This window comes from Pistacia vera, unplaced genomic scaffold, assembly GCF_008641045.1.
Source record: "Pistacia vera cultivar Batoury unplaced genomic scaffold, PisVer_v2 Contig1009, whole genome shotgun sequence".
In the NCBI taxonomy this organism is placed as follows: Eukaryota; Viridiplantae; Streptophyta; class Magnoliopsida; order Sapindales; family Anacardiaceae; genus Pistacia; species Pistacia vera.
In genome coordinates, this window is record NW_022195038.1 from 67613 (window position 1) to 92517 (window position 24905).

General features: G+C 32.3%; 1 pseudogene; it reads right to left on the reverse strand.

Moving 5' to 3' along the window:
• Nucleotides 1-609: 609 nt before the first annotated feature.
• LOC116105633 lies at nt 610-21858 on the reverse strand (annotated as a pseudogene).
• Between the last annotated feature and the right edge of the window lie 3047 nt (nt 21859-24905).

Consider the following 24905-nt stretch of genomic DNA (forward strand, 5'->3'; position numbering starts at 1 on the left):
AGCATATATCTAAATTAGTTTTGCAGTTGACCATTTGGGTATCAATCGTAAATCCCTTTTGTAGATAGTGTTATCTATATTGGAACCATTTCAACTTTTGGTATTATTGAGTTTGATAGGAAATTATTATTCTTGTAAGAGGAGAGTATATAGATTTTGGATGTGTCATTCAGTTGAATGGCTTCTCTTCTTCGCTTTCCCAGATTGAATTTCAGAAATTTCATAATATCTATTTAATAATATAATTAATTACATTAATGCAAGTCTTTCTTCGGACTATCTAATCTTTATACAACATAATTTGATTAAATTGTGAAAAGGAATGACGTTCATTAGACATGACATGCAAAGTTTTTTATGCTATCGTGTATAAATCATAAACAATAAAAATATAACATGAATCATTATTGGGTGACCAAATAGTAAAAGAGCAAAAATAGATTTTATGAACTTTTAAGTTCGAGTTTTCACAGTCTACAAGTGCTAATATGAATGGCCACTGAGGAGTTTATTCAGTTGTCAACTTTCTTGCATGCATTGTGAATAAACTCAAATAAATATGATCAGAAAGATGAAAACATAAAAAGTATGTTAGAATTTCAGTATTTGTCAGGGCAAAGAAACAACAGTCAACCTGCACCTGTAATAAGGCTGGTTAATCCATAATGATAAAGTGAATACCTTGCGTCCAAAACGACCAGACCGTCCAATACGGTGGATATAGAGCTCACGATTATTTGGAAGGTCATAATTGATCACAGTAGAAACCTGAAGAAAATAATTAAGATGAAACTCTGGTTTCTTATTATTTTTTTTTATAGAGTGGAACATTGAATAAATTATTGTTGATTGTTTTATTTTGAAGTTTAACTGTTTGTTGCATTTCCCATCTAAAGGTAAGATTGCAATATTACAACTTGAGATCTCATGTGAATAATGAGATGATCTTAGTTACGGCTTAGTCATGTTTTTTTCCTACCTATGGTGATATAGTAAATAAAGTATTTTATATTGTGATGTTTATATATATGGCTTGGTATATATTTCACAATATAAGGTTAATTGTTAACATTGATACTTTGACTATGGTTGTTGGCTTGAGAAGGTAATAAAAAATTTATCATCTTTTTAAATTTTAAAACAATTGTGATTGGAATTGAAGTCAGGGCATTGATGCGAAGAACACCAAAGGCTATTAGAACAACCCACCAAAGAGCAAAGGTGGATCGGATGATTAGGACACTTTGTGGTTATAAGTTTAAACCAAATGGACGTGAACACGAGTTAGTCCAATTAGTGTATAATTTTATTCATGTGATTGAAAAGACACAGGATATTGTCTGGGAAAGAGAATTGATTAAAGATGGGTTGAAGTTCAATGTCCTTAAGGAGACTCATAATTACCCTAGTCTTGTTGGTTTCATTGATTTTCTTTGGAACAAGCTAGAAAATCAAAGCTCTACAATCGTTCATAATGATTATAGACGTTATCCAATTCATCAATGAGCACATAAATTGGGGTGCCAGAAAGACGACCGATGCATTTATTGGAGTCTCGACTAGTAAAGGTCATCAGAAAAGATTTGATGTTCCCTTGCCTAGGACAAATTACAAATTAGATAATGATCTTAGAATAAGGCTTATTAGATCCTTCCCAATTTGTGGGAAGTGGCATTTCGATTGATGATGTCTATGATAGTTGGATATTAGAATTTTGGACGGTGATATAAAATTGCTAATGTCTTTATTAGCCTTGTGCTTTTTTAGTTTTATAAAGATTCAATCTACTTGTAATGTTAATAAGGATAATTTGTTGAAATTGAAAACCTTGAATAAAATGGTGTACATTTTTTGTTTGAAAGAAGGTTATTTGTAGAGCTTGATTTGTTTATCTCCTTCCTTGATGCACTATATATAGTTGAATATCTCTTCCTTGGCAACCTCTGTATTTGCTCAAGAAAATCTGAATTTTCCTTTTTTATCTTGGTCATCAAAAGATGAAGATTTTCTTCATGCTTGTTTTAGTAATTTTGAAACCATGTTTTAATGAAGTTAAAAATTGGCAAGATTGAAAATTCTCCACATATAAAAGTTTTATTTTTCTTTAAAAAAAAAAAAAATTAGTTTATTCTTGACAAATTGTTAAAGCTTTAATTAAAGGTTTTAAAATCTATAAAGAAATTTTGAGGTACTAAGTATTGTGCCGAACATGAAACTATTATTTATATAGTTGGTTGCAAAAAGGTTTTGTTATGCTTTGTATACCTAAGCAAAACAGGATGGCTGAGAGTCATAGTTGCACTAGTAAAGGTATGATGAAATATTGTTGATATCTATTCTATGAAATGTAATTGTTTGTGATAGCTTGTGTTTTCTATTATTAAAGCTATACTTATTGGTGATAAGTGAGTGTTTAAAGCTAAAAGGGAATAAAAAAAAAAAGTTAATTGTTTTATGGCTAGGTTACTAGCTATGAGCTTCACATAAGGAGTATATTTTTCATAGAAATGTTATTTCTCTCATGTATTATGCTCTCATGTATTTTTAAGCTCAGTGGGAGGAATTTTAATTTCCTTTGGGTGACTATATTGTATAGATTTTCTTTAATCTAGATATAGATCATTAAATAGTCCTTGACCTTAAAAAAACATGAGAGCATAATATACGAGAGAAATTAAAATTCCTCTCCCTAACCTTAAAAAACCATGAGAGCATAATACACGAGAGAAATAATATTTCTATGAAAAATATACTCCTTAATCCTTATGTGAAGCTCATAGCTAGTAACCTAGCCATAAAACAATTAATATGCTTTTTTAATCCCTTTTAGCTTAAATGCTCATCTATAACCAATGAATATAACTTTAATAAGGGAAAACACAAGCTATCACGAAAAATTACATTTCATAGAATACATATCAACAATATTTCATCATACCTTTACTAGTGCAACTATGACTCTCAGCCATCCCATTTTGCTTAAGTGTACAAGGCATAACAAAACCTTTTGGCAACCAACTATATAAATAATAGTTTCATGTCCGTCACAATACTTATTACCTCAAAATTTCTTTAAAGATTTTAAAACTTTCAATTAAAGCTTTTCAAGACTCATATATAAACATGTTATAGCAAATACTTTCCCCTTAAATGAGATAAAAAAATCATCAAGAATAAACTTTTTTTTTTTTTTTTTCAAAAAAAGAGAACTTTTATATGCGGAAAATTTTCAATCTTGACAATTTTTAACTTCATTAAAACATGGTTTCAAAATTACTAAAACAAGCATGAAGAAAATCTTCATCTTTTAATGACCAAGATACAAAAGGAAAATTCATATTTTCTTAAACAAATATAGAGGTAGCCAAGGAAGAGATATTCAACTATATGTAGTGCATCAAGGAATGAGATAAACAAATTAAGCACTACAAATAACCTTCCTTCAAACAAAATAACAAAATACGTGCACCATTTTACTCAGGGATTTCAATTTCAACAAATTATCCTTATTCACATCACAAGTAGATTGAATCTTTATAAAACTTAAAAAGGACAAGGCTAATAAAGACATTCGCATTTTTAAATCACCGTCCCAAATTCTAATCTCCAACTATCATAGATATCATCAATCAAAATGCCACTTCCCACGAACTAGGAAGTATCTAATAAGCCTTAATCCAAGGTCATTATCTAATTTGTAATCTATCCTAGGCAAAGGAACACCAAATCTCTTGTGATGACCTTTACTAGTCGAGACTCCAATAAATGCACCGACAGTCTTTCTGCCACCCCAATTTATGTGCTTTTTGATGAATTGGATAACGTTTATAATCATTATTAATGACTTTAGGGCTTTGATTTTGCAGCTTGTTCCAAAGCAAATCAACGAAACCAACAAGACTAGGGTAATTAAGAGTCTCCTTAAGGGCATTGAGCTTCAACTCATCTTTAATCAATTCTCCTTCCTAGACAATATCCTATATTTTTTCATTCACAGGAATAAAATGATACACTAATTGGACTAACTCATGTTCACATCCAATTTGGTTCAAACTTATAACCATGAAGAGTCATGATCATCCAATCCACCTTTTCTCTTTGGTGGTTTGCTCCAATAGCCTTTGGTGTTCTTCTCATCAATGCCATGACTTCAATTCTAATCACAACTGTTTTAATAGTTAAAAAGATAATTCATAGGGAATATCAATTCTTTGTTACCTTCTCAAGCCAACATCCATAGTCAAAGTATCAATGTTAACAATTAACCTTATATATATATAATACTTTATTTAATATATCACCATGGGTATAAAGAAAACATGATTAAGCCGTAATGTATTATATAATATATATATAATACTTTATTTAATATATCACCATGGGTATAAAGAAAACATGATTAAGCCGTAATTAAGATCATCTCATTATTCACATGAGATCCCAAGTTGTAACACTACAACAAAAATGGCCTACGGTAGCACTGGACAGTAGCACTTTTCCTTAAAGTGTTCCCGTAGACTATCTATGATAACACTTGATGTAAAATGTTACGATAACAATTTTTATATGTAACACTTTAACTTTTTGTAATACATTTTATATCAATGGTAACTCTTTTTCTTAAATGTTATGGAAAATATATCTACAGTTGCATTTTTAAAGTGTTACAATAGACCTAATAATATAGTAACTTTTTTATAATTTTACCATATAATCAAAATACAGTAACATTTTATAAGTGTTACCATAAACCCAATTTACTGGAAAACAAAATATTATTCCCGCCAATATGAAATGAGGTTGATTTTGTCTCATTTTCATTGTTTAGGGGTCAAATTTACTATTTGGGCTTTACTTTGTTACATCTCATTCATGTAGGGACCAAACTCAAATGTTTTTATAAATAGTATAAAAGGAAGATGGAAGGTTATGCAAAGCCAAAAACATCCACCCATCTTCATCCATTTTCTGGAGACTGTCCAACTTCCACCTTTGACGACCATTTTCCTTCTTCAACGGCCGGTCGTCATCACGTAAGACCTTCCTGGATTCCAACGACACCATTCATCTTCTCGATGACTTTAATTTCTTAGTTTTTCAACAACTTCTAGACATCCTAGGGGCTGGTCCATACTCCCTAAGGTCAAATCCACCTTCCCCAAGTTTGGTTGACTTGAAATCTCGCCTGAAAAAGCCATTTCACTGTCTTGACTCTTCACCTTAATTCTCGATGTGATTTCATCACTTTTTGGTGTCGTTTTGTCTCCCAAGTGTTAAAGTTGTCCAGCACTTCAACAATAAGGGGTCACACATATGCATTCGGGAGTCTTGTTACTTGGTCAATGGGCAGAGGTGTAGGGGGCAACGCCTCCCGTCCTATAGGCAATTTGCGTGTATTGAAAAAAATATTGATTCTACTAAATTAAAATATGGTAACACTTAAAAGTGTTACTAAATCAAAATATAATAACACTTAAAAGTGTTACCATTTTCTTAAACTTTAACAGTGAAAAAACACAAATACTCGCCAAACAAAGTTTTCCCCCAAAAAAAAACACCTAATACCTCATTCACTCATCTTCTTCACTCCATTTTTGCAATTTTTACTTCTTTACTCAAATTTCAGCTGCAAACTTCCCCCTATAATAGTTTTTCACTATCTCAATGAAGCCACCCTACACTTAGAGCATTTTCAACTCTTCCAACCTACTCACTCAAACAAAATACCCTACACTTAATCATCTTCATTCAGAAAAATCTAGTTAAAATCATTGGTTTCATTGAATTTTTGGCTTAAAATCTCCAATACCCATAACTTATTGAACCTTAAATCGAAGCCCCCATCCTTTAAAAGGCAAATCAGTGAAGCTACGGTTCAGGTGAATCATTTTCTTCGTTTTTTTAATCTTGTCAGTTGTTTGCTTACGTTTTTTGGTTATTTGATAGTGAGTATGTTGTTCATCAGGGTACACAAACTCTGGGTGGAGGGTCGCCTGTAAAAAATGTCATTTCTAGTTGGTACACAAACTCTAGGTGGAGGTCACATGTAAAAAAGGTCATTTCTAGTTGCTTCACATTCTTCTTTTGCTTTAATAGTTTCACTCTTGCACTCCTTCCTCACATTTGTTACTTTTTTTTTTTGGTGCATTTACTGTTTATTGTTTTGTGCTTTATTTCTAGAATTAAAATTGCGTCAAAAGTGGTAATGTAGAAACTTTTAAATTTAAAGCAACTATCTCAGTGGCTAGTCAAATTCGGTTTATCTCAACTACAGTTTGCAAAATGCAGTCTGCATTTTTGCTTTGCATTTTTGCAAACTGCAGCTTGCAAAAATGCAGATTGCATTAATAGAATATCAAGATTTTGGGCAGAGATTAAATATAAAGTGACTTAAGACAGTGTTATCATTGTCATCATATTCATTTTCTTCTCTCTATCTTATGTATTTCCTTTTGGGAGCAGGGGAATGGGCGCTGTTGGTTACAAGGTTGAGAAAATTATGATCGCAAAAGAAAATCAATGGTAGTTGATTTAAGTTTTTTGGAGTGACTATTTTAGCGACATTGGGAGCTTGACATAGATGTTAACTAGCATTTTATGTGTACTATCCTGAAGATGCAGTTATGACCTTAAAGATTTTGAGTATAAGAATATTGATGATAAAGGGTAGGGTGTAGCAATGATGATGATTCAAGTAATTTTTTGATTGGTTAATTTAGCATATATGATGTTTGCTTTGCTTTAGAGTTGAGGAGTATTTTCTATTTTTAGTTTTTTCTTCTATTGTTATCCTTTTGTATACTCCTTTTGGCCTTTTTAAATGTTATGTTATTTACTTATTCGAGAGACTTATTCTTTCTGATTGCATATTTGGAGATGTTAGTAATATTTATTATTGATTCTCATGCAGTAGACCCCATCTAAAGTAAGTGTACCTTTGTTAAATCTGGTTGATACGCTTTTTCAGCTAAAAAGAAGAGGCTGGCTAAGGTGGGTAAAGCCTTTTATTTTTCCGGATATCATGAATTCATTTTTTGCTTCAAAATCTTGATATTCTGTTAATGAACTCTGCTTCTCATGCTTTTAGATTTAGACTAGTAACCAAATCAAACACAAATCCATAGCAAAAATGCAGACTGCAGCTTGCAAAAATGTAGACTACAGTTTGTAAACTACAGCTTGCAAAAATGCAGACTGCAGTTTGCAAACTGCAGCTTGCAAAAATGTGGATTGTAGTTTACAAAAATTGTAGATTGCAGTTTGCAAAGTCTCAAATAGTTTGCATGTGCATATTTGAATATGAATTTATTGTATTTGTCAAATTGTAATAGTGTTTCCATTTGTGCAGATTGAAATTTGTCCCACATCAAGAGGGAATTAAAGATTATTGCAACAAGAAAGATTGGAGTTAATAAGCTACAACCATTAAGTATTCAGAGAGTGAGCATTATTGTGTTGTTCAATAGAATTTGCATATTATGTTGGTTACATTCAACTCATGTTTCGTTGTTTTCATAATGTTCTTGCTATGTTTACCTATAATTATTCATGTATTGTTTGGCTTTTAATAATTGTGTAGATTTAAGTAATGATGATGATGATGAATAATGATTGGGTGCATCTGAACAGGTAAGAAAAAGATTAAAAGACACACTTCCATATGTGTATGAAGTAATAATGATTTTCCTTAACAAGGTTTTAGATGTTTTAGTTCTTTTTTTTTTCCCTCTTTTGATAGAGCTACGGATGCATACATGCAAGGTGCATGGGACTTTGTCAGGATGGCTGAAAAGAATGCAAGTTATGAAGCAAAGATTTTATGCCCTTGTAAAGATTGTCGCAACTTGACTTATCATGGTATAGACGTTGTTTATAAGCATCTGATTATACGAGGAATGGATCCTACATATACAATTTGGCTCCATCATTGTGAAATAAAAGATATTACAGAAACTGTTACTCAAGTAAAGAGTTCAGATGTTTTTAACTTAATTACTAGTGAATATATGGCATCAACATCAGAAGAGAGAAGAGACAATGATTTCATGCAATCATTGGAAGATGCTTGTAACACCCATATCGAGGTACTTTACTTATGTCTTAATGCCCTTAGTATTATGTATTCTAAGGTGAAAGATTGAAAGGGTTGACATTTTCACTTTTCGCCGCGACAAAGGAATTTTGTCGTCGTGGCAATGAACTCACTGCCCAAATTCGTGTGTCAGAAATTTCATACTTTGCCGAGGCAAAGAAAAAAGTTAATCGGGGCAAAAAACTCTCCGGAATTTTTGAGAAAATTCTGGAAAACTTGCTTAAGGGCAAAATAGTCATTCCACTCATAATTGGTTAAAAGTGTGGGGAGTGAAAATAAGTAGAATTACATGGAGAATGCAATGGAAATGAAGACATTATTATAATTGACTAAAGGGCAAAGATGAAATTTCTTAAAAAGTGCAAGGGTAAATTGGGAAAATATAAATAATATTATGTGTTATTAAGGGTTCAAGAGATGAAACCCTAGCCATTTTTTTTACCTCAATTCACGCCACCTTCATCCCCAAAAGCTCTCAAATTTTCTCCAGTTACTTTCCAAGAAAATCTATAGAATTTGGTTCACTTTTGATAGATTTTCAATCCTAAGCATCCATAGGTAAGATTCTTGCACTAAGATGTGAGATTAAATTTTTAAAAGTGTTGAATTCTTATGGTTTATATGCTTAAGGTTTAAGAGAAAGAGAGTTGTATCAAGGGAAGACTAAAGTGTTTGTGTTGCTCACATCTAAGGTAAGTCAATCCAACCCTAGTTATGATTTGAGCAATAATTGTGTAGAGAAATTCTTATATGTATGTATGTGTTTGTATATTGAGAATTGTTGATGGAATTGATAATGAATGATGGTTAGAATTCAGCCATGAGAAGTAGTGTTTATGTATGTGGTGAATTGGTGGAAGTTTGGATGACTTATGAAAGAATTGGAGTAGAATTGTGAAGTGTGATTTCCTGGCCAGGTTTGTTGTCGATTTTAGGGAGTTTTACTCCAAATATTGGTGGCTTGAGAGAGATGTAGAAGTGTAGCCAATTTAGTGTTTGTATGTGCATGCAAATTGTTTGATGAAATTTCTAAATGAAGTGCATGCATGAATATGATAGCTTGTGATCTTGATATGAGTTTGTAGATGGTAGAGAATGACATGTCCACATGCCATATTGTATTCTTGCATTTAAACATTTGAATTTAGAAAGAATAACAAGAATAAGCCCATCTACATGCATACATACACATATGAGAACACTAAAGAACAAAGAGAAAGAAAGAAAAGAAAATTTATTATAGATTCAATTATTAAAGAAAAGAAAAGAAACCGAATTCTTATTTAAAAGAAAGAGAAGAGAAGAGAAGGTTCTTGCGATGGGGAGCCCGTGAGTGATAGGGAAATAGAATAGCCCTACATGCACGCCGCCTTCAGTAAGCGGCCTTAGAATAGAAAGAAGAATTTGTATAGTTTGTTAGAAGTGCATGTGGATGGGGATTGTACCCAGAAAGAATTTCAGAATACACTCACATGACCAGGGTTCCAAATCCATGTCTCAACCGAGTCTGATCGGCAAACCAAAATAGAAAAGAAAAGAAAAGAAAGAAAGAATAGAAAGAAGAGAAACACAGAAAATGAAAGAAAATAGAAATACAAAAAAGAAAATGCATCCTATGCATTTGTGCATATGCATTATGCCATTTCTACTATCTAGAATTAGTTTTACTAATTGTACTTACATATCAGTAAGTGAGAAACTAGAATCTTAGAGAGAGCATAGAAGAATAGAGAAGTTTGACGTAAGGAAAGAAATTCAGAATATGAGTAACGGAGGAAGAAGGGTAACGCCGTAACGTAGTGGGTTTACTTACTGGGCAATTAGTGCTCACTCTGTTGATTTCACTATTTTTGTAGGTAATAGATGAGATGTGGTCAGATGGAACGTTAAGAAGTGGAGGAGTTTGGCAACAGTGTCTGATTGTACCTTGAGTTTATTTTTGTGAGACTTTGTTACTTGATGTGGAAATTTGTATATGAAAGTAAAGTTAGTTTTGGGTCCACTATTTTACACTTATATACATATATGTTTTTCTATGACATATTTAGTGATTTCACATTATATTTCACAGAGTATACTAGCTAGAGAGAACTATTACAATGCTAAAACTCCTTTATATCCTGGTTGTGCCAAGTATACAAAAATGTCCGCCAGTGTAGCTTTATATAAACACAAAGTTACGAATGGTTGGACTGACAACAATTTTGATGGCCTTTTAGAGATGCTTGGAGACATGTTACCAGAGCATAATGTGATTCTCAAATCAGTCTACTCTGTGAGAAAACCGATTAAGGAGTTTGATTTGGGGTATGACAAAAATTCATGCTTGTGTGAATGATTGTTGCTTGTTTAGGAAAGAAATAAACAACTTGCAAAGTTGTCCAAAGTGTGGCTCTTCAAGATGGAAGGTAGATGAAAGAATGAAAAAAATTAGGAAGGGTGTCACGGCTAAAGATTTAAGATATTTTCCTATAATACCAAGGTTTAGAAGGATGTTCAAGTCACCCAAAATGGCGGAAGAATTACAATGACATTTCAAACACAAAAGTAAAGATGACAAGATGCGTCACCCAGTGGATTCTGTAACATGGGACTTGGTTCATTATAAATGGTCTGCTTTTGTAGAAGACCTTAGAAATCTTAGACTTTGCTTGGCTGCTGATGGCTTTAATCCTTTTTCAAACATAAGCACAACTTATAGTTGTTGGCCTGCAATGCTTATTATATACAATTTGCCGCCTTGGTTATGCATGAAGAAAGAAAATATCATGTTGACTTTATTAATTCCAGGACCTAAACAATCGGGTAAGGACGTTGATGTTTATTTACAGTCTCTGATAGATCTACAAGAACTGTGGAATAATGGTGTAAATGTTTATGATTCGTACACTAATTCTTGTTTTAATTTAAAGGCTATTTTGATGTGGACCATAAATGATTTTCCAGCCTATGGAAATCTTTTTGGATGTACAACAAAGGGAAAAGTAACATGTCCGTTGTGCGGTGACAAGACAAATGCTCATTGGTTAAAGTTTAGTAGGAAATTCTGTTATATGGGTCATAAGAGATTTTTATCACTTACTCATCCATTTAGAAAAAAAAAAAAGGCTTGGTTTGATGGAAAGGAAGAAAACGAAAGAAGCCCTATGATCATGAATGGTGCAAAAATTTTGTCTGCTCTTAAGGATTTTGAGAATGATTGGGGAAAAAGCTCTAAGAAGAAAAGGAAGAGAGATTGCAAGGTACTCCATTATGAAAAAAAAATATCTATCTTTTTCGAGTTGCCATATTGGAAGGTACATCTTATTGGTGTTATAGAATTTTATTTATGTTGTTATCCACGGTTTTTATATGATTTTTGTATTGCTTATAACTTTTTGAAAATTTTATTTTCAAGAGTTGCCATTACGCCATAATTTGGATGTTATGCACATTGCAAAGAACATTTGTGAGGGTATCATTGGCACATTATTGGACATCAGTGGAAAAACAAAAGATGGAATCAATGCTCGAAAAGACTTAGAAGATAGGGAATTCGTCACGAGTTGCATCCAAAAGATCATGGGCGTAGAACATACCTTCCAGTAGCTCCACATACATTATCAAAGATGGAGAAAGAAAAAAATTTTAAGAGATTATTTAATCTAAAGTTACTTGACGGGTATATCTCAAACATTAGGAATTATGTATCAATTGAAGAATGCAAGATAACGGGTCTTAAATCACATGATTGTCATGTTCTAATACAACAATTATTGGTGGTAGCATTAAGAGGGTTGTTACCCAAGGGACCAAGAATGGCAATTATGTGCATTTTTTAATAAATTATACCAACGAGTTATTGATAGAGAAGTTGTGGTTGCACTAGAAGATGAAGTTGTTGAAACCATATGTATGTTTAAGCAATTCTTTCCTCCATCGTTCTTTGATATCATGATCTACCTTTCAATTCATTTAGGAAGAGAAGCACGACTAGGCGGACCCATTCAGTATCGATGGATGTATCCGTTTGAGAGGTGATCAATTGTTAAACCCATCTCTGTTTAAATTCGTCTATTATTTAAAGATATTAATTTAATGTGATATATTTTTATTTAGGTACATGAAGATTCTGAAAGGATATGTTAAAATTTGTGCACGACCTGAAGGTTGTATTGCAGAATGTTATCTTGTTGATGAAACTGTTACTTTCTGTAGTGGGTATTTTAAACATGATTTTGGAGGAAATGATCAAAATGCTCAAAATCAAGATTTCTTTTCCGACGTAATTCTAGAAGGTCGTTCAATCTTGGGAGGAAAGTCAATGTCATTAAGTGATGAAGTGTTAGAGAGTGCACATCGTTATTGTTATTTAACACAACAATGACCGAACCATTTCTACAGTAAGTATTTATATCTAGATTTCCAATTTAGATAACTATTTACACTGTATATGACTTTTGCACTACTTGGTTTCATGTTAGGATGCATTTGGAAGAGTTAAAGCAATCCAACAAGAATCTTGAGAGAAATCACAACTTACTCCAAAAGACCCATGCAAATATTTTTGCAACATGGTTGAAAGAAAAGGTATTATACTTTGAATGATTGCTAAATACTTTGTAAGTCATCTCATAAATAATATTAACACCTCTTTAAAATTGTTTGTATAGGTTATGTTCCTAACCTCCATATGTGAGGATGGAGATACACTAAAGTGGCTTGCAAATGGTCTAAGGAATCATGCCATGAGTTATAATGGTTAAGTTATAAATGGATAAAGGATTCACACAAAGGATGTTGACAAATCAACACAAAATAGTGGTGTTTCAATTGAGGCAACAACAATATGAGTTGTTGATGTAATTGCATACTATGGGGGTGATAAAAGAAATTATCTTATTGGATTACTATCAATTTCAACTTCCAATATTCAAGTGTTATTGGGCCAATGCTGGACACGGAGTTAAGTTTGAAGATGGTTTTACACTTGTCAATTTGCACCAAAGTTAGAATTAGTATGTAGGGGAGCCATTTATCCTAGCATCTCAAGCGAAACAAGTGTTTTACTCTAGAGAAATTGATTCACCTAGTTGGTACGTTGTGTTGAAGGTACCACCGAGAGGTTACAATGAGTTAGAAATGTATAATGAAGATGAGGATTTGACTAGTAGACAGGAATATGTTACAACACGCAATATGAACATTTATGATGATAGTGAGGAAGTTACGTGAGAGAGGATTGTGAAGGTCTATTGGTGTGATTTATGTACTTTTGTAAATTTAAGTTAAATGGAACTACAATTCTTTTATGTACACTTTTTATTTTGTGGATTGAAGCTAGTTATCTATTCATTTACATATTGTCTATCATGTAATTGTAGTTGCGCCTTGTTTATAGGTAATGAGACTTTTTGCATTTATTAATTTCTTAATAATTAATTGTAATTTAAATGTCATTTTAGATTCTTAATAATTAACTTTCTTTGATTTGTTTAGCAGGTATTGAGGCAAAGATAAGTACTTATGGATTCCACTACTGTGCCTAAGAAAAAAAGAGGTCCAACTAAAATAAAGACCATTGCTTTGAATGGTGATAATCGAATTGAGATCAAGTTCAATGACAAAGGTCAGCCTATTGATGAAGAATATGTTAAGCTATCTTCATTCTTGGGACCTCTTGGGAGAGAAATTGTACCTTTTACAATTCCTGATTGAAGAAAACTTCCTTCTGACATGAGAGAGAAATTATGGAAATGTGTTCAGGTTATGTATGAATCTCCATGTATATCCATGCTTGTTTTAACAATTTACTTATATCTCTCAGGCAAGATATAAGTTGGATCAGGAATGGCAGAAACACTATGTGTTCAAGGAGATGGGTGCTCTTTGGAGAACTTCAAAGTCTAGACTGGTGAGTAACATTAAGATGGCCAAAAATGAAGAGGAAAGAATGGCCCTCAAACCTGATAACATTAAGAGTATTAGTGAATGGAAAAAGTTTGTGGAAGAAAAATTAGGGCCAAAGTTTAAGGTAATTATAACATTGCACACATATAGTCATTATATTATATATGCATATGTGTATTGTTGATGTAGTTGCACATGGTCATTTTAGGGTAAAAGTGAAGAAACGAAAAATAGGAGGAAAAAACAAACTTCCTACATAGGTGGTCGAAGGGGTTATGCTCGCATGACTGAGGATATAGTAATGTCTCATTCTTTGTTATGTGATTGTAGTTTTAAATTGAAAAATAGTATAAACATTTTTCATTTTTTTCATTTTTTGATAGAAAAAGAAAACTAGGAAGCGGGTCGTGTCCAGAGTTGAGTGTGGATAGAAGCTCACAAGAAAAAGAATGGTGAGCCAGTCAACACCAAGACTGCAGAAGCAATTGTAAGTACTTTGTTATATATACGGTATTATATAATTAGAAAAATCTTGATGTTGTGTTATTTATAGGAAAAGTTTCAACAAATGGGTAATGATTCAAGTTTGCCAACTCCTACAAACTTAAGAGAAGATGTTATAACAAAGGTATTAGGTCTTGATAAAGGTGGACATGTGAAGGGACTTGGAAAGGGTGTAACTCTTACACAATTGTCCATAATTGCTTAAAGGGACAGCCTTATAGCTCAAATGGCACAATAGCAAGCAGAGATGAAAATGGAAATGAACCATATGAAGGACTTGCTCAACCTAGCTTTGAATCAAAATTAGGCTAGTATCACTAAAACCTTTTCTTTAATTTCGTAATTATACTTTGTATTTTTTCTCATATTCTCACATGAACTTTACAGGGTCAAAGACAAGCAGTTGAAGAATCCGAAGATTTATCAGTTAGATTATTTTTATATCAAGATGTTTATGTGTCAATAAATGTATACGTTTTCCCTTAGTCATTTCATTTGAGAATGTAAAATGTTTTATTGTATCCATTTGGTGTTGTAGATTGTGAAAACAATCCCCCACAAAACTAAATGCAAGTTGCTTGATTGGAGTGGGTCTACTGAAGTAGTAACTGAAGGACGTTTCTCATTAGATGATCCAAAAGCACTTGTTCATCATGTTCCTATTGGACCTAATGCTATGAGAGTTTGGATTGATATAGCCAAGGTCCCTAATGCATTTTTATGGAGGTATGCATCCAAAATGGTTTTTGTTGAAGGTGTTGTAGGGAGTACAATTGCTTGGCCTTCTGACAAAGTTGTCCTACCTTTTCGAAAACAATTTTAGGTAACTTCTTTTCCATTTTAGGTACCTAATACGTTTTTGTTTGGAGTCTAGTAACTTGTGAAGTTGGTTTATATTGCAAGTGAGACTTCTTTTCTCTTTTCTTCATTTACTGGGAGAAAATAATTCAAGTTCCCTCTTATTAATGTTTGACTAACCGTATGATCAAACACTTATTGTTTCATTTCCAAGAATATTTTGTTTTACCTCTAAGAATATTTTGTTTTGTGTTTTTTTTTTTCTTTTACTCTGCATTATAGTATTGCAATATAATTACTTTGCCCATGTAAAATGGTGTATTTTGTTTATATGCTATATATTTCAAATACGGTTTGGGCTTCATTATTTCCTATTGAGGTTGAGGTATAACTTAGAAATTTACTGTTGCTCTTTTAAATTATTGGATGCATAAAATTCTGGTCTAGGTTATACTATTCATGTCATTAGTGTAGCTACTGGTGAGGTATGCATTATCTTAGTATCTAAATTTTCTCATGTTGACGTATATATGTATTCAATGTTTTAATTATATGAACACACAATTTATGTATAGAGTTTGATCTATCTTCAGAAGTTTTTAATTTTTATTTAAATTGTGTAGCATGACATGAAATATATTTAAGCAGGCCACTCTACTGTCTTTGTAAAACTTTAAAGGTTTTGCACTATAACATAATAATGTGTTCTTTGTTATTTAATTGAGTGAAGAAAGATTCTTGATGGTGTGCAAACTGCAATATGCAATCTGTAGTTTGCAAAATTGCAGACTGTAGTTTGCAAATTGCAGTCGGCATTTTTGCAAACTACAATCTGCATTTTGCAAACTGTAGTATGCAATTTTATAGACTGCAGTCTGTAATTTTACAGAGTCCAGTTTGCAACAGTAGTCTATAATTTTATAGACTGCAGTATGCAAAATTGCAGACTACAGTTTGCAGTCTGTAAAATTGCAGTTGGCATTTTTGCACTAGTGATTGTGAAGCTGAATATTTAAACATGTTCTTTTAAATTTGCATGGTGCCATTTTTTAGAACTAGTGATTGTGAAGTTGAAGATTTAAACATGTTCTTTTCCTCTTTCTTTTGCATTAAATATTTGGGGTACTTTTGTCTTAATCTTTTCTTGAATTTACAATATATATGTGTTGTCATCCTTGAGAATATACATGGGAATTGAAGATTTTTTTGTATTAATGGTTTTGTAGGTTGTGAAAATGCAAGAGTACTTTTTTGGTAAAGCACAATTTGGAATGGAAGAATGTATGCATGATGGTTTTTGTTATTAGAATTTTTTGAATGATTGGAAGGTATTAACTATTGCTCATAGTTAATTTTCCAATCATCTAGGTATTATAATGTAAAAATGATAGGTGCATATTTGTTAGGCATATATAAAGCTTTTTGTATATGAAGGTTTATATGTTACAAAATGTGATATGATATATGAAGCATATTAGATTTTATGGATGTAAAGGATGTTGGGTGCCTATTTATTAGGCATATCTGCAAACTTTTTGTATATGAAGGTTCACCATCAATGAAATGTTCTTTGGAAAATTAGTGTATCATTGTTTATAATTTGTATTATTTAAATAACAACTATAACAATTTTATATATGCTATAGCAGACACTTTGATAACACTTTCAAAATGTTATGGAAGATAATTTTGTAACATTTACTAAATGCAATGAATGATACTTTGGTAGCACTTTTAACATGTTATTAAAAACTCTTCTGTAGCATTTTAACAATGTTACAGAGAACTAAATTGTAACAGGTTAAGAATGTTACAAAAAACTTATTTATAGCATTTTGAGATGTTACAGAAAACTAAACTATAACAGGTTAAGAAAGTTACAGAAAATTTATTTATAGCATTTTGAGAATGTTACAGAAAATTAAACTGTAACATGTTAAGAAAGTTATAGAAAACTTATTTATAGCATTTTGAGAATGTTACAGAAAACTAAACTGTAACAGGTTAAAAATGTTACAGAAAACTTATTTATAGCATTTTGAGAATTTTACAGAAAACTAAACTGCAACAGGTTAAGAATGTTACAGAAAACTTATTTATAGCATTTTGAGAATGTTACAGAAAATTAAACTGTAACAGGTTAAGAATGTTACAGAAAACTTATTTATAATATTTATGCAGTATTACCAAAAATCATTTGTTACTACGAATAAGTGCTACAATATACCTAACAACAGCATTTTATGACAGTTACTGAAATGATTAGTAACATGCAAAAAGTGTTACCAATGTCTACTTTTTCGTAACATGGGTTGTCATAGCATCCTTATAAATGCTATGAATTACCTACAGTAACACTTTTGCATGTTACTGTAGGCCATTTTTGTTGTAGTGTAATATCGCAATGTTACCTTTAGGTGGGAAATGCAACAAACAATTAAACCTTAAAATAAAACAATCAACAATAATGGCTAACTTTCGGATGATTCATCTCCTGTGAGATGAAAAATTACCTTGGCGGTATGTTACTATTAATTTATCCAAGGTTCCACTATATAAAAAAAAAAATAATAATAAGAAGAAGAAACCAACTTCCCAAATTAATATACTGCTTTGGCAATTACCACTTATCTCAACCTAAATTCTTCAGACATGAAATTCATGTATCTAACAAAATGCCCACAAACACACTTTATTCATATTCCCACACATATATACAACTATTCATGTATATATAATACAATAATAAACAATAAATTATAAACCATGAGAATTTTTTAAACATGAAATGTTTTTATCAGTAACATGATTTGTTGTATATTCCCAGAACAAACTCAATATCATGTTTCCATCTCTTAAAATTACTAACTACCAAGACCACAATGGTGGCATTATTATTGTTCACTATAATGGAAAATATTAAAAAAAAAAAAAACAATGCAATAGATCAGTAACACATGCAATAAATAATTAAAAAATTCTTTAAACCTCGTAAGCTATTTCACATAGGGACACTGGATGCATCACCATTAACTCCCATTTTGGCAGAGAAAATGTCATGCTATTAGAGTCCCATTTAAAAAGTTATAGGCAATAAATGATCAAAATAGCTTTAAAAAACTTGATAAGCTATATCTTATAGGGATTCCTGGTGCATCATCTTTAACTCCACTTTGGCAGAGAAAATGATATGCTATTAGGACCCTATGCATAAGGTTATGAAAAGAACTAATGAGAACATATGACATTCAGAAGACTATGGCCTTTTTGGAGATAAAACTTTATAGGTCATAGCTCATCCTCCACTTAATAGGAAAATACGTGTCAATTGAAAAATCATCCACTTTTATGTGTATTGAATTTTTCAAGACCAATGCATTTTCAAAAAATATCAACCTTGTGCAGCCATTAATTTTAACACAAATAAAAACCATCTTTGGGTAAAAAATTATATGCATTAAAATTGGAGAACATATCATTTACCAAATGAATAATTTTGCAAGCTTCAATGAGTGCTTCGCTTTGGCGATTAAACATTCTGACAACTCACAAAATTGTTTTAATGATAGTAAATAATATTGTCTTAAATATTAAGATTTTATGAGATATACACCTAATTATCTCTGATAATCTTAATTCAATAACTGTTGCATTTTAATGTAGTGAACAATAACTCTTCCCTTAAAAACTATCCTTTAATTATGTCTATACACAACATTGATGATAGATTAACAGTATAAAATAACACTAACATAGCGAAAAGTATCAAAAACACTGTCACGCGCTGAAAACACAAACATGCGCTGGAAAAACAATACCACGTGCCGGAAAACCATGCTCACGTTCATGCGCTCTCACGCGCTACCACACAAGCTTACGTGCCGCCACACGCCTTAACTCCCTCCCAAGTGCCTCGTCACCAGGTAAGGTTGACCCGCGTTGACTGGATCAGATTGATTAACCTGCTTTGACTTTTCTGGGTCGGGTTGCCAGGTTGATTGACCTAGTTTGACTTTATCGGGTTGGTTTGACCCTATTTAAACAGTCATTATTTGCCCCTAAACATTTATAAAATTATTTAATCACCTATTGGTTAAAAAAATGACAATTACACCCCTACGATCTAGAAATTCCAGATCGCGATTTTGCAACTCCCGCAGTAAAAATTCAGCCTTTCCACTCCTCCAATGGCCGGAAAAAGTCTCTCTAATGGTCGGAATGGCAAGAAAAGCCACATATGGGTTCAATTCACAAAAGCCCCAAATCGGGTTCCTAATTTATACAAGAACTCTAATTCAAAATTAAGCCAAACCCAAATTTCAATCCCTTATAACCAAATCTTATAATGATTAGCTCTGATACCACATGTAAGAAAATCAATCAATCATTCTATCAATAGTAAATTAAACCGAATGATAGAAATCAATCATGATTATCAACATCCAAAAGATCAACATATGGATTATAGAATATTGAATTAAGAGTATAAAGTCTAAAACAAACCTAATTTATTTATGGTTTCTGATTCTTGGATTCTTTATGGAAGAAGCGACAGTTTTTCATGTCACGGAAAGCATAGGTCTTCCTTCCAATAACGTACACTTAATGACGACTAACAAATGGGTAAAGTTGTTCCAATTGCGTTTGGAAAAGAAACCTAACCAATTTATATATTAGTTTATTGGGCTCGTCCATTAAAGGCTTAATAAACCTTAAGCCCATTGCAACCTCAAGCTCACACTAGTCATCAAACACAGATTATTTAAAATAAAGTGTATTGGACAAATTCTGGAATGATTACATAAGTTCATTAGGATATCTCATTGAACTATGTATTTATCTGGTTTGATTAAACCAAAATATAAAACAATTATATGATACATCCAAAGATCATAATATAAGAATCCAAAATCTCGTAATGAGAGTTGAAAGTGAATATTACAGGTATCTAGCAACTCAATGAGTTCATTTGTCTCACTAAATGCTAAGGAAAACTTTAAGGAGAAAAAAATCGGGAGAATGTCTCTCCTAGTCCCCACCATCAATCCAGTCCAGAATGCATCAGAATGTAGGTTACATTTGCAGACATTGAATCCAACTGTTCACATGCATTACATATATATCACACCATTGCTTGCTAGTTGCTACATACTATTTATTACAGTTAACTAAATGTTGTTTTCCAGTGTAGTAATGGGTCCAATAGTTATTTAACGGTAGAAAACAAAAATTAGAAGATCCTTTTAAAAGGATAACACATCAACATTTTCATATTTAATCTCACCATTCCGAGTGAAATTAGATACCAAAGAGATTCGTTTCCTGTTCAGATTTAAAACCACTAGCCAAATAATACCTTTCGCTTTGTGTTGCAGAAAATAACAGCTTGCATAATTGCAAGGGTATCATAGAGATCGCATAGTGTGTAAAACTTCCACTCCTCTCTTTCCACTGCCACAAAAAAACTGCTTGATTCCCTGTTATCACAAAATATACAAAATGGATGAAGAACTTGTCTAAGTATCTAGATTTACAAACAAAGGCAACAAGCCTAGAGTAGAACAATCATTTACCTCCAAAGTCAACTCATCATGCTTCACAAGAATCTTTAAAGGATCGGTCATAAACTTGGTTGTCATCTCCAAGATTTCATGAGGAAGGGTACGTAGCAGATATCAAGACAACCTACAATAACATATTCAAAGATTTAGAATGCCACTGCTACAACTTGTCACACCTGAGCAGTGAGCATTACTATCAGCTATTCTAGAGATTAAAATGAACAATCAAACAGTTAGATGTAATATGTAAGGTTGTGATACAATGATAAAACGTGAAAACTACATTAAGAAACAAGAAACTCATTGTAGACTACATTTTCAGATTGTTATCTCTTTTCATCTTCTCATTATGTTACATGTCAATCAAATATAAAACCCATCGACACCACAATCACAGAAAGCAAACCTAAAGATCTGGTGGAAGATATCGGTACACATCGTAAATTTGATCCTTGAACCCTCTGCTCAACATCTCATCAGATTCATCCTAACAACACATAAAAAAACATTAATATTAATTACTGGACCCATCTACTATAAAAGTAAATGCCACAGAGAACGTAAGAACAAATTAACTCACAAGGACTAATAATTTAATAGCTCTAGTACGCAATGTCCTCCTCTTGATCATATCACAGACGATCTGCCCGGAGTTCCAGATACAATATGGACTCCATTCTCTAGCTTTCTAATATCTTCACCAACACTTTTGCCTCCAATGCAAGCATGGGCTTGAATATTTATAAATTCACCAATTGCCAGTCTCACATTCTCCGTCAGCGACGACAATTCCCTTGTAGGTGACAAAATCAAAGCCTGGACCCCATAATCATATTATTGATAATTATTATTCACTACTAAGGGTTCTGAAAGTTACGGCAACAATTTCAAGCGAATCAAATTAAACAAAAAATCAAACAAAAAAAATTAAAAAATAAAGGAAAATTAGAGTTTGTAGAAAACGTACTCTCTGGAAGCCGTGTCGACCATCTGGCAAACAGAGAGTGCAATCATAGAGGTCTTGCCGGTACCGGACTGGGCCTGTGCAATTACATCTCTGCCCTTCATTATAGCATGACGGCTCTCTGTTGTATGGCCGAGGGATTCTCGAATCCGTACTGATAAATTCCATGCAACAGATCGTCCTTTATTCCCATCCCATCGAAACTCGTGATTGCCTCCACTCCTTCCGTCGTTTCGAACACATCAGGTCTTCCTCCATTCTTCCGGCTCCCCTCCTCAAACCGCCACCGCGGCTCGTCTGCATCGCTGTGGCTTCCGCCATTACTGCAATCTTCCACAAAAATAACGGCGATTGACTCTCCTTGAAAACTAAGGCGCTCGAAGAAGGAAATGGCGAAGGGCTCAGTTGGATGATATTTTAATATATGGTGACATGTTTCATTTTGATTGGTTATTGATAAACCGTCATGCAAAGTCCACGAATCATCAACAGTGAATTTTAAAAACCCACGTTACCACGCAATTTAGAAAAATAATACAGTCACGAACGATAGTGCATCGAATAACATAATAAAATTAATTTTAACTTAATATTAATCAATGATCAAGATTTTATCACATTATTCAGTGCATAAATTCGATACATTATCGTTAATAACTGTAATATTACTCCACAATTTAACATGTCCAAGGATTAAAATAGCGGTAATGGGAATTTTATTTGAATAGACTACACCAACCATCTCTCATAAATTTTCTTTCATAACCTTGATGTAATAGTTTATAATTAATCAGCTCATAATAAGTCCCACATAGATCTCACTAATTAATTATAAGTTAACCAATTATGAGCTGTTATGTCAGGGTTATAAGAGAAAGTTTATGAAAAATAATTGTTGATGTAGTATTACTCATTTTATTTTCATCGTGGAAACGTGGCATGTTTTTATTAATGATTTTTTTTATTCTCCCTCCGAAAGTGGTTTGCAATTTGCATTCACCTATGGAAGAGTTTATAACCATTTTTTTTTTTATCGGGTTGTCTGGACCAATATGTGGGCATCTCAACTAATAACTCAGGTTCTAAAGTTAATAGTCGGATAAATTCCTTCAATATTTTTTTTTTCGGTGAATGGGGTATCCAAACTAGTTTGTGCGTATTTCAACTAATTCTTAGACCATAAAGTTAATAGCCGAGTAAATCTCTTTAGTTGTCACCTCTATTAGCAATCCAGATGGGTCTAACTCACCACCTCTTCAATAACCTCGTAATATACTAAAAATCATAATTGACCATTTATAACAATTTCCTCCGCAATGTTCTAGAAAAGCAAGTAAGAGATAACTAAAAGTTTCGAAAAATAACAAATACACAAAAAAAATTTACCTTATAAAAATTATAATACCCTTTGAATAATTATATATCAGTTTTTATTTTTTAATTTAACTATATGTATAATAATATTGATTAATAAAACATATATTTTAAACTATAATCAAAATAAATATATGAAATATTTAAACTATTATTTGAATTTATACAATAAACTAAAAATAAAGTAAAACTTAAATTTACTTAATTTAATTACATACTTAAAAAAATAAATCGGGATTCAAAAGAAGNTGCAATAAAAACTATCTTATACAAGAATAGAAAATGATAAGTTAAACAAATATAAGTTCAATAAATAAACTCAACAACCAAAGAATGACAAAGTTGAAGTTAATGCAAGTGAGCAACGATAAATGCAATCAACTTATGAGCAATAAATATGTATGATGAATGTATGAGCAAGAGTAATAAATATGTTGAGAGAGAGAGAGAGAGAGAGAGAGAGAAGTGCTCAAAAATTTATAGTGGTTTGGAGATATATCCACAAGCCTCTTACATCCACTTCTTCAAGGCAACCTCCTTGAAGTTCCACTAGAATCAGATTGTGCTAGCACAATAGTTTTAACTAGGATTTTTGCCTTACACACTTAGATTTATAAGATTGCACCTAGTTTTATAGGATTTCGCCTCTAAGGTTATAATCAAATTGTTTGTGAATGATTGCCTCTTCTCTATAGGCATATACTCACAATAAGAACAAATATTCTCTCAAAGATTTACAAGATGAGTACAAGTGAGAGTAAGTGATTTGGATTTTGAGCTCAAGGGATTATATAAGAATGTTCTCTGATTTGATATGACTTTTCTCTTCACTTTTACATAAAAACCTTGAATTTTTATATCCCTTAAAAGAATTAGCCGTTGCTTCATTTAATGCAGTTCTAATAAAGCCTGCATACATAAAGGAATGGTCATTTCATAATCGCAAACAGTTGTTCCTGACACAGTGGATATATTTCTTAGATCTAGGGTTTCTGGAATGGACGTTCCAACACACCGTATGGTCGTACGAAGACACCGCACAATCATTTTACCATGCGGAACAGCTTTACCCAAATTGCTCTTCCAAATGCACAAGATCTTCCAGAAGCTGAAAGTAAGTGAACAAATTCGCACAGTGGAAAAGAACAATTAAAACTGAATTTGTCATTACTCTAAAAGCCAAAGGTCCGAGCAACGATTATAACGTTTTGCATGTTAAAATGTAACTAGTGTAAACTAACAAATCTGTGTAAATCACTATAAATACATACAAGGATTCAGAATACATTACCAATGTTTGGAGGCTCCTTTAATATCTCTGATTTGATCTCGCTCCCGATTCAAAGTAGAATCACACTCATGTTGTCCACACAAAGATAATCCATAGAACCATCAAGGGATTTGCTAGATCCACTTGATGGCTTCAAGAATCCAAGAAGAGAAAAAGATTTTCTCTCCACCAAGTCAAAAACGTGAGAGAGAGGAAGGTAGGTGGCTAGGTTTTTTTTTTAATGAATGAATGTTATATGTTTTTAATTTTAAGTTGCACTTATATAGTGCAACAATTAAAAACCCTATTCCACTTAGGAATAGCCATGGGCTCCAACCTAATCCACCTTAAAATAAAAATATTAACATTTAATTAACAATAATAATCCATTTAAAATATGCCAACATATATTTAAATATAATCTCACAATTTTAATTTCCAATTAAAAATTAA